Consider the following 10,666-nt stretch of genomic DNA (forward strand, 5'->3'; position numbering starts at 1 on the left):
ACGCCCCCGGCGCTTGGGCGGGGCCTGGGGGGGGGGGTGCGGCCGCGCCGTCGCGCGGTGCGGGGCCGCGAGCCCGTGCGCACCCTGCCCCCCCCGCTGCCCGCAGACCCCGGGGTCGGGACCCGGCCGCCGCGCCTGTTGCGTCGGGCGGAGGTGAGGGCAGGGTGGGCAGGGCCCGGCGTCCCCGCCCCGCGCGAGGTCGGGGCCTCCCGGCCCGCCCGCTTCCCTTCCCGAGGGTCGGGCTTCCCTCCATCCTGCAGCCTCTTCCCCCGCCCGCCCCCGTGACTCATGACAGGGCGTCCCGCGCGAGCTGGGTGCCCCCGAGCCCGGGACGCCCCCGGCGCTTTCCCGGGCCCTGCCGGCCGGGTTCCGACCGCACTGCCCCCACCCCCACCCCGCTGGGATCCCTCGCCCCGAGCGGCAGCCTCGAGGGCCGCTCCACGTCTGCGGCGGGGCCCGGAGCCCGCCGCCGCTCTCTTGGGCTCTGGGTGTGGGACGTGATGGGTGGTTCCAGGGCTGTCTTCGCGGACATCCATCCCGAAGCCAAGCACGACCCGGAAAGCCTGGGTGTCTTACTGGCCTGTCGTCGCAGTCGCCAGCTCAGAGTGGTTTCTGTTTGTTCCTTTTTTAGTTCTGTTTTGCCTTTTTTTTTTATTTATTTTTCAGAAAAATAAAACTTTTCAGAACAAAGTAGACCAAAAATTTCTTAAATTGTGGTATTAACAGTGTTCCATAGTTAACTTTTCCTGGGAGTCTGGGGTTGACACTACTGTGACTTTTACCCATTGTGTGAAATGCTCAGAACTACCTCAGAATTATCCCGTCTTAAATAAAGTTTATTTTCATTAATAAAATCACTATCACATTTTAGTTTCTCAGTTTTGCATGCTACTTTTCACCTTTTCCCTTTCTCTGATTTCAAACTCCAGTTCTACTTAACCAACTACCATCTTCAAAGGGGGGAATAAGGGCTTCTCTTGTGTAATATTACTCTACCTAAACTGTGCATAATTGCACAGGTACTTTTCAAAAGAATGGCTAGGTCCACAAACACTTTAATGTACAGAAGGTGAACTTACCTGGGGTGGGTGGGGTGGGGGACTCCACATTGCAGAGGGAGCAGTGTGTGGGTGGGCACGAGTGTGTGTGTTTTGGTCTTTGGGGGGAGGGGGTTTCAGTGCAAAAGGATGAACATAGCGTTTCTTCATTTCTGTTAGATTTACACAACTTGAAATTAAGTGGGACTTTTTGCTAGTAGTACAGAGTCTTCCGTAGGATACATACTGGATAAATATTTGTTAACTGAAAAACATCTATTGCTCTAAGCAAGTTAAACATGCATTTTGTATCTTCCAGGACTTCGCCTTTGCTTGTATTGCTTAGACACTTCACATTAAGTAGTTACAGTGTAGTACAAGGTATTAGCAGGTCTCAGCCCTAGTGCGTTTCCTGTAAACCACAGATCATATAATACAGACATGAAGTGCTTTGGGAGAAAAATTTTAAAAAATTGCCTCCCAGATTAGATTCAGGTATCTTTGTCATTCTGGACGGTTTTAGGAGAGTGGTTGTTGTAGAATTAAAAAAAACCTTGTGATTGAATAACTAGGAGAAAATATCCTAAGGACATAAGAAATAGCATTAGGAAAATAAATTGTTAAGCCTTCTTGATTTAGAAGGAGTTCTGATTGGAGAGAATCAGGTTTTGTCACTTTACTAGCTGTGTAGCTGTACTCAAGTTTCGTAACTTCTGTGAACCTAAGTTTTCTTGAGTTTTACAGTTCTGTGATTCTGAGTGTCCCAAGAGATACGTCCTCTGAAATATAAAACTTACGCCTGGGTTGAAGTGTATGGAAAGGCAGAGGTTTTGAAACAAATAGTGGTATAGTTGGCCTTACCTGAAAAGAACATTTTTAAAAGAATAAGGTCATGTGGGAGGCATGAATAAAGATAAGAAAGCAGTGTTGTTAAAAAAAAAAATCCCATGATAAAAGATTAATAAAATCATAGAATTTTCAACTTGGAAGTATCTTTAGAAACTTTTAACTCCAAACCCATTTTCTGATGTAACCGAATGCCTTCTATAAGACATTGAACTAGACGTTGGCACTTTACCTATGGAAACAAGGTAGAAGTCAAGGAGGGGCTTAATGTATAAAATTAAGAGTCAGGAACTGAAGAAGAATGACAGAAGTGAAATGTATTGAAGTTTCAATAGTAAAATAAAAATTTTGGTACATATGAACATTTTAGATATTATGAAGGGTTAGATGTGTGTCACTGATACAAATGTAGTAGAAGTAAAAGTCAACCAAATACTTTGACAGAGAAGACAAAAACGAAATCCTAGAGAAGTCAAAGTATGAAGGAAAAATAAATATGACTGAAATAATATATACGCTGGGGAAATAAAGACCATTGGTAAGAATATGGAAACTTAAGGCATTTGGTTAGACTGAAAATGAATTATGAAACTAATAATGAAAGCTTGCTGTCATAAGTGTTTGAAAAACTTTGAAAGCCAAAAATTGGAATCAGAAGAGATTTATGAACACTGAGGAGATAGACTGATTTTACTGTAACCTTTTAAATGTTTTGTAGCTGTCTTGGTGTTGAGATGATTAACATGTCTTAACCATATTCAGATTTCTTGCATGATAGAAGATTTAGCTTTTTTACACTAATTTACTTTGTGAATATAAGTTGCCACATTCCAGTTTTATAACTGTCTTCTGACACTGTGTTTCTGTTTACTTGTTTGGGCTTTGCTCCCCTACATTCTGCCCCTGAATTTTACCAGTCTGAATACTCAGGTCAGATTCCACCCTGTGAATAAGGTCATCTTTTGTCATTGTGGCCCTTAGGGATTTCTCCTTCCCATGACCATAGCATTATAATTTGTCTCACTTATTTGACGTATCACATACAACTTCCTGACATTCCCCCTACTGTATTGGTTTTAATTTTGCGGGAACACCTTTGGCTCTTCCCTTTTAGAAACAGTTGGGTGCACTTGGCTCCATAGCTCAGGAGTTAGAGCACTGGTCTTGTAGAAACAGTTGGAAAGCTGATCAAGTGATTAAGGGGAAACCCAGAGAAGCGGAAGCCACTTTAAGCTATAATTTATTCTCTGAACTCCAGGTCACTCACATGCATTGATTCATTAAAAAGATTTATTTATTAAGAGATTCCTTTATTTAGTTCTTTATTATATTGCATAATAAATTTATTTATCCCTGCCTTTGTAGAATTTACAGTCTAATAGTGGGAACAGTCTAATAATGGGCATGTAAATAACAAATGTAAAGTTACTGTTTATGATGAATTCAGTAAAGGAAAAGAATGCTATGAGAGAAAAATGGGGAGGGTTTGAGACTGGTCAGAGAAGGCCTCTTTTAGGTAGTGATATTTTTTAAGTCAAGACAAAGATTAAGAAGCTAGATAGGGAAAGGGTTTCTTGGAAGAGAAAAGAATATGAAGGCAAGAAAGAACTTAATTATGTTGGAAGAAATGAAAGAAATTCAAAGTGGCAGGAGTATAATAATCAAGGAAAACCATGTAAGATGAGAGATAGGCAGAGTGCAGATCATACAGGGCCTTGCAGGGCACATTAAAGACTTGGGTTTTACTGAGGATGTTACAGTGAGTCATTGAAGATTTTGAAGCAAAGATTTTGAATGCCTTAGATTTTAAGACTAATACTAGTTAAGAATGGATTAGAGAAAGGCGAAATGGAAGCAAAGACTACTACGTACAGTCGTTGAGGTAAGATGATGGGAGCTGGCCCTAGGGTAGCAATATCATCTAGTTTGATAGAGCTGAGAGTCGCAGGGGAGTTGACAACTTCATGACAGATTGGAGGTTAAAGGAAAGGTGTCAGAGTGACCTCCAGGTTCCTGGCTTGAGGATCTAGAAAGATGGTGGTGAGATTTTCTGAGTTGAACATGAGGGGAAAAAGAAGTTTGGCAAGAAATTAAGCTTTGAACACCATTCCAGGCAAGAGCTTTAGAAGGCTCTTAGTGAGGGGAGGGGGACTACCTTTATCTGACCGATCCGTGCCTCCGCTACAGTAGGTTTAGCTGTATACGCAACACCACACCATCACCGTGCTCTTAGCGTGTATGTTGAGAAGAAAAAGCAAGCTTCATATTTATGTTAGAAGAATTAGGAACTTGAAATGATCTTAATTTTTAACAATACACTTCAGTTTTTGAAAGTTGATTTGTGAAAAAAGATTTAATACAGTTCTTTGTAAAATATAATAATACAGACTATATTAGATAAGAAGGTTTGAGAAAAAAAAATTAACCTGAATGTAGTATCAGATGGGTTTCGATATTATTTGGGTGATGGCACAGAATACAAGTCTTGTAATCTTGATGTTCTCAAGAAAGTGACACTCTTTAAAGTTATTAGCTTGCAGGCAGCCTGATATTAAATTTATCATTTTTAATGAGGCTGCTGGTGCTTATGAGTAAAAATCCTAAGTGCAGGCCATTAGGAGCTATTATTTATCAAATAACTGTAGATGGTGATATTTCTTATAATTTGTCATTACTAAGCAAATAGTAAGTTTTAAAAAAAAACTTTAAAACTTAAAAAAGATTTTTTTTTAATGTTTATTTTTGAGAGAGAGACAGAGCGTAAGGTGGGGAGGGGCAGGGAGAGAGAGGGAGACACAGAATCCAAAGCAGGCTCCAGGCTCTGAGTTGTTGGCACAGAGCCCTATGTGGAGCTTGAACCTGCAAACCATGAGATCATGACATGAGCCGAAGTCAGACGCTTAACTGACTGAGCCATCCAGGCGCCCTTAAAACTTTTTTTAACCAGCAATTTTAAATATTGTTATTGCCTCAAAGGGGGGACAGTTTGAAATTGAAGGGAAAAATAAAGATCATTTTTCTTGTTCAGTGGTTATTTCAGTTTAGTTTACTTGACTAAGCAGCAGCAGTATAAAGTATATTGAATTTTATTCTTTTAGAAATCAGTGGCTATGCTTCTGAAAGATAACTGCTAATATATCTTATTCTTTTTTTTTTTTTTTAATTTTTTTTCAACATTTTTATTTATTTTTGGGACAGAGAGAGACAGAGCATGAACGGGGGAGGGGCAGAGAGAGAGGGAGACACAGAATTGGAAACTGGCTCCAGGCTCCGAGCCATCAGCCCAGAGCCCGACGCGGGGCTCGAACTCACGGACCGCGAGATCGTGACCTGGCTGAAGTCGGACGCTTAACCGACTGCGCCACCCAGGCGCCCCTATCTTATTCTTATATAAGAAGAAGAAAAAATGGTTCAGATAATGGTTAGGTTTCATATATTGTACATAAATTTTGTTTTATCTTAAAATTTTGTGCTTTTTACATACTGAATAAAAGGTACTTTTTCATGGAATTAACTGGAATTCCATATATTTATGTATTTTGTAGTTATCTTTGCAGTGTTTATCTTTAGGCGATTAAATATTTATTCATTAACATTTTTTCTTCCAGTCAAGGAGCTGGACAGCTTTACCTAAAACAAACCTAGGAATTAAAGATTATAGATTTGGTGTACTGATTCAGTCTGTTTTATCGATGAAGAAATTGAGCTCCAGAGAAACTGAGTTGCCTGAGGCTTCTAGTATTAAGGAATATTTTATTTTAGAGGTTGCTTAAGTTAGTGAATTCACTGACTACACTTAGTTCTAATCTGGTGAGCACATGTTAAAATCAGTAGTCTACAAAGTTTACTTGAGTCCTTGCAGAGACCATCCTATATTTGCTTACCAATATTGTTTCGAATGACATGTACTCTAAATAATGACATAAATACTTATTTATGATTCATCTTGTTTCCGTTAGGTTTTTTATTTTTATTTTTTGATAAGTTATGACATTCAGAAAACTGTATGAGTCATAAGTTTATAGCTTTATGATTTATTACAAAGTAAACACATCTCTGTGACCACTACCCAGGTCAAGGAATAGAATGTTACGGGCACTCCAGAAGCTCCTCTCTTCCTCCCTTCCAGTTATCACCCTCTTTCAGCCTCCCAGAGGTAACTGCCATGCTGACTTCTAAAACCAAAGAGTAGTTTTGGCTGTTTTTGAGCTTTATGTAAGTGAAATCACATGGTATGTGGTTTTTTTGCTTAATATTATGTCTGAAACTAATTTGTGTTTTTCTGTGCAGAAGTAGTTCATTCATTCTCATTGCTATTGATTCTAATGGATGATGGACATGTTTTCAGTTTGGAACTGTTATGAATAATACTGATACGAACATTTCTGTACATGCCTTTTGGTGGGCACACATATGCACACATTTCTGTGGCATATATATTTCTAGACGTGGAAAAGCTGGTCATGGGTATGCATATATTCAACTCTACCAATAAAGCCATATCATTTTCCAGATTTGTTGTTCCAGTTTATGCTCCTTTTAGCAGTGTATGAGAATGCCAGTTACTTTATATTCAGTTATGTGGTTTGATTAAAATACTATTACATGGTATTTGAAAAATCTTGTGCTATTTTTAAAAAATCTCCAATGGTGGATATTTGGTGATGAATAGCTATTTCTTCCTAAATGAGACATAGTATAAAGAAATATGAAGTAGCAAATCTAAAGATTTTCAGTCCACAAATGAGTACCTATGGTGTGCCTGTTGGATTATAGCATATTCAAACAAAACATAGTTTTTTGTTTTCAAAGTTATAGTCAAATAACTTCTGAAAGATAACTTCTAATATATCTTATTCTTTTATAAGAAGAGGGAAAAAGTGTTAGGGTAATGATTAAGTTTCATATACTTTGCATAAATTTTTTTTTCCAAAATTTTTTTTAATGTTTATTTATTTTTGAGAGAGGGAGAGACGACAGAGTGTGAGCTGGGGAGGGGCAGAGAGAGAGGGAGACACAGAATCCGAAGCAGGCTCCAGGCTCTGAGCCATCAGCCCAGAGCCTGACGCGGGGCTCGAACTCACGGACCGCGAGATCATGACCTGAGCTGAAGTTGGACGCTCAACCGACTGAGCCACCCAAGTACCCCAAATTTTGTTTTATCTTAAACAGTGTCTTTTCTTGATCCTTAAAAATATTTGGTTGTGGAATACAGTGAATAGTACAGCATTTTAGGGGATATCGTTTGGAAAGAATGAAAAAATAACATGTGTCTATAACTTAAAGAAATCTTGAAGGAAATGGGAAAGAACTTTTGGTCAAAGTGAATTTGGTAACTATTAGGTGAAATGTACGTGATACTTTGAAAGAAGGCCCTGGGGAAGGAGGAGGGAAAGTATTATAAGGTTGTGTATTATTCCTGAGACAAATGGTGGGTGTCGTGTCAGGAACGACTAAAGCTCAAAGTGCTACTAACAGGGACATGCATCATTAGGTAAATAGGGACCCCAGCTATTGCTTCCTTGGTATGCTTGTGGTCAGATACTTCAAGGAAGGCAATGAGATGCTATATGGTCTCATTAAAGTAGTGGGAAATTGAGTTTTATATCTTTATTTTATATCAGTAGTAAGAAAAACATTTTAAATAATTTATAGTATTCCAAAAAAAAAAAAAATGGAATTGAGTTTCTGAAGGATTTGAATGTGAAATCACATTTTAGAAGACATGTTGACGAAGATGTGTCAACATTTGACTAAATTCAAAATGCTAAGTGGATTTGATAGAAATAAAGTGACTGCATAGAAACTTAAGTCTATTACACTACCTTAAATGAATTAGAAAGGCAAGGGAAGCTATAAGAAAGGAAATCCAAGATAGTGTGTGTCATAGAAACTGAAATAATTTCCAGAAGGCAGAGGGGTTACTTGAACTGAGTTCAGAAAACATTTAAACAGCTTTTGTTATGGGCCAAGCAGGGTCTTAGCTGGTACCATGGATGAATAAGTCACGGGCCTTGTTCTTTGAGCATCTGGTGCCTAAATAGTATATGATAGATGCAGACGCATGGATGATTGGAGGCTTCTTATGGAAGGTTGCGTTTTTGAGGTTAGCTTCTGTCACTTGGTTAGTGGTGGCAAGTGTTTTCTAGTGGTCAGAGGGATTGAGAGAACATTTGGATTTGTCTAGGAACTTATTAGTCGCCCTTCAAAGTATAGTTGCAGTATTTTTATGGGAGCAGAGACTAAAATACAAGAGGTTAACTGGTAAGTGGGTATTTGGAAAATGGAGGCAGTGGATCACTTATTCTCAATATTTGTCACTGAACAGAAGGAAGGATAGACATGAGATGATTTTGTTTGTACCTTTTTGTTAAGGTAGGTCTGGAGACCCACTGCTGAGTTAAAAAGGAAGCAGGTAATTGCAAGGGGATGATTAAAGATCCTAAACAGAGTTGAAATGTATGTGGGTATAAGTTGCTTAAAAGCTAGATGGAATGGTAATAAGAGGTGAAAGGTTTACTGACTCTTTGGAAAAGAGTCAGTCATACTTCCTCTTCTGAGAGTCACTAGAGGAAAAAGACCAGATGCAAAGAGAGATACATGCTTCTGAAAAGATGATTGGTGAGTTTCAACTGGAAAACCTCAGAAGACTAAGGAAGAGGTAAAATTATCCTTGGGTGAGATTGGGGAAGTTCCAGTTGAAGGCTTGGGGAGAGAAAACATAGAGATGGCCTAGAAGCATAGGGAAATGAATCTAGACATTTCTGAGCAAAAGAAAGCATGGGCCATACTGAAGGTTCAGGTTGGTATTAGAACTGTATCAGGCATATAATAAATACTATAAGTATGCAAAATATTAATTGGATTGAATTGGACTGAGATCTAGAGGTCAAATTACAGTGGTGTTAATATAGTATGGTGGGTTGAGCAAATGGTCATGAGAATATTGAAGCTGAGGGGGACAGCATGAGAGATTATTAGCGAAGAATCTGAGTAGGTGTGGGGAAGCTTAATGGTCATGGGAGAGTTTGACTCTTGGGAAATCAGAAACGAGTTGACAGGTATGAGAGGGAAAGCTGCATTTACTATGTGCCTACTATATTTTAGGAACTTTGAATGTATTTCTAAACCATGCAACAACCCTGCAAATTAGGTGATAATAATCAACTTGGGTCTCAATTTTTAGTGTATTTTAAACTTTAGAAAGTTGTGCGTTTAAGTCAATTTCCTGTTTTTGATATTAAATGAAATTTATTTGGCTTTATAATACATATTTATGCTTAATTTGATTAGGGATATGATTGATGTTTAGGACTATTTCAGTTAAACAACTTGACTTGACTCCCTGGCAACCGGGAAATTTATAATCTGTTTTCAGTATCAGCCCGGAATTATCCTCAGTCACCTTTTACTAAGAGTAGAGATGAGATTATGTTTCAAAGATTTCCCTTTCTGTAAGATGCAAAGCAAGACTAAATTAAGTGTGAATGCCAATAAAGTAATTGAATTTAGTAAATCATCTGCAGACGGAGATGTTAACATAAACATTAAAATGAATGCTATCTACATTACTGATTTTCAGGTCTTTTAAAGCAAGGAGTCCCCCCCTCCCTTTTTTTTTTTTAAGATTTTATTTTTAAGTAATCTCTACACCCAATGTGGGGCTCAAATTTACAACCCTGAGATCAAGACTCCATGCTCTACCAACTGAGCCAGTCAGGTGCCCCTGAATCCCTTGTTTTTTAAAAATCCTACTAGAAAGCTCAATCTGTAAGATACATAAAAACAGAATACTCAGGGTGAAATCTTTTATTGGTGGGGTAGTGGGGGAGGGGGAGGTCCAATCTCTTACTTTCAGTGACTAAAGATTACCCAGTGCCCTAAAGAGCACAGATTGCAAACTGTTTACAGTGTTTTATGTGGATTATTATACAATAGTTCTATGAGATAGTACTATTAGTATCCCCATTTTACAGGTGAAGAAACTGAGCTTCAAAATGATTATGTGATTTGCCTAAGATTACACAGCTAGTAAGTGATAAAGCCAAGATTCCATGCTTTCACTAGTCTTATTTTCAGAGCCTGTACTTTAACTGCTCTGCTATACAGAACCCTTTGTAGAATCACTTTTCTTTTTTTTTAAATATTTTTTTTTTCAACGTTTATTTATTTTTGGGACAGAGAGAGACAGAGCATGAACGGGGCAGGGGCAGAGAGAGAGGGAGACACAGAATCGGAAACAGGCTCCAGGCTCCGAGCCATCAGCCCAGAGCCTGACGCGGGGCTCGAACTCACGGACCGCGAGATCGTGACCTGGCTGAAGTCGGACGCTTAACCGACTGTGCCACCCAGGCGCCCCTGTAGAATCACTTTTCAATGAAAATAGGATTCTTTGAGGGATAATTGGGAATTAAACTTTATTTTAAAAAAAAAATTTTTTTTTTAATGTTTATTTATTTTTGAGAGAGAGAGAGACAGAGACAGAGCTCCAGAGGCAGAAGGGCAGAGAGAGAAGGAGACACAGAATCAAAGCAGGCTCCACGTTCTGAGCTGTCAGCACAGAGCCTGACGCGGGGCTCGAACTCACGAACCATGAGATCATGACCTGAGCCGAAGTCGGCCGCTTAACCGACTGAGCCACCCAGGCGCCCCGAGAATTAAACTTTAAATTGGATCACTGAGGCATTTTTTATGGTAAAATATACATAACATAAAATATACTATTTTAAACATTTTTAAGTGGACAGTTCAGTGGGAGCTTCTTTTTTTTTTTTTTTTTTTTT

The 10,666-nt window shown here is 39.0% G+C and overlaps 1 protein-coding gene across 5 annotated transcripts in view; it reads left to right on the plus strand.

Annotated features, from left to right (window-relative positions):
• The window catches only part of CHD9 (chromodomain helicase DNA binding protein 9), a 240,894-nt gene that overhangs the window by 53,804 nt on the left and 176,424 nt on the right, over positions 1 to 10,666 (plus strand). The window lies entirely within an intron of this gene.

Source organism: Herpailurus yagouaroundi, unplaced genomic scaffold, assembly GCF_014898765.1.
Source record: "Herpailurus yagouaroundi ecotype Mexico unplaced genomic scaffold, PumYag 190, whole genome shotgun sequence".
Lineage (NCBI taxonomy): Eukaryota > Metazoa > Chordata > Mammalia > Carnivora > Felidae > Herpailurus > Herpailurus yagouaroundi.